Raw genomic sequence first — 1,271 nt, 5'->3', positions numbered from 1 at the left:
TCCTGGTAGTATTCAGATGTAGCTTCCACGTAAGAATATTCCAAATTTTTTCTAACTCATTCAGACTGCAATTACAAATGATGTCGCATTTATGTTTCTATCTGCATGCTGCTGATTCATGCCTCCATCACTGTAGAGCTTCAGTACATTCCTCAGCACCTTGGGTTTTCCAATACATGCTCTGAAATTGTTCTTCTCCAACCTCCAGATTGTTGTCAGCCCACCATGTTTGAAGCTGCTGAGGCAGAACTGGGGGCAGAATGAGGACAGCTTGCTACCATTAATGTGCTGGTCCTACCCATGGATCCTGCCTCTCATTTTTCCAAAGCTGCAGATACTCAGAATGCCAAAAATAGACTTCTATCCATGTGTAACTGTTTTTTTTCCAAATTTGCTTTAACTTTAGAATTTTGTGTAATAATTTACTTCATTTGGGGAAATGTTAGAAACAAATCTAAAGGATTATCTCAGATATCACAGAAACAAATTTTACTTCACTTATTTTTTCATTGTCCTTTTTCTTTCTTTCTTTCTTTTTGAGACAGAGTTTCTCTCGTTTCTGTCTCCTAGGCTGGAGTGCAGTGGCGTAATCTCGGCTCACTGCAAGCTACGCCTACTGAGTTCAAGCGATTCTCCTGCCTCAGCCTTCTGAGTAGCTGGGATTACAGGTGTGCACCGCCATGCCCGGCTAATTTTTGTATTTTTAGTAGAGATGGGGTTTCACCATGTTGGTCAGGCTGGTCTCAAACTCCTGACCTTGTGATCTGCCCGCCTCAACCTCCTAAAGTGCTGGGATTACAGGCGTGAGCCACCGTGCCCAGCCACTCATTGTCCTTTTTCAATCATCAGGCTTATGGGAAAGAGTGACCAGTTCACACCATTGAATTCCTCTTCCCAGTAATTCCTGGTCAATTGCCTGGGTCTACTTCTTGTCCATACATCAGGTCACTACAGTACACCCAGAAACTGCTCCCGGGTTTGGTGGCAGGGATTAGTAACTTGAGGGTATATATACCTGTATCCTCCAAAACCCCCTTCCCCAAAGAGATCCATGGATGGAATTCAAGAGGCCTACAAACTTGAAAGGGAAGAAAAACATATCCTGTTTATTTTCACTAACCTCAAACGGAAATTTAGCAATTCCTTCCCTTACTAATACAGGCCACAAATCATAGTAGTATTAGCTGTATCTGTGACTTTGTCAGTAACAGATATCCCAGATATTTATTTCTTTCCCTTTTTTTTTTTTTTTTTAGCAAACACAGGGTTTT

This window comes from Cebus imitator, unplaced genomic scaffold (assembly GCF_001604975.1).
Source record: "Cebus imitator isolate Cc_AM_T3 unplaced genomic scaffold, Cebus_imitator-1.0 Scaffold39, whole genome shotgun sequence".
Classification (NCBI taxonomy): Eukaryota; Metazoa; Chordata; class Mammalia; order Primates; family Cebidae; genus Cebus; species Cebus imitator.
The sequence above is the reverse complement of the archived record's forward strand: the minus strand, read 5'-3'. Positions refer to the sequence as shown.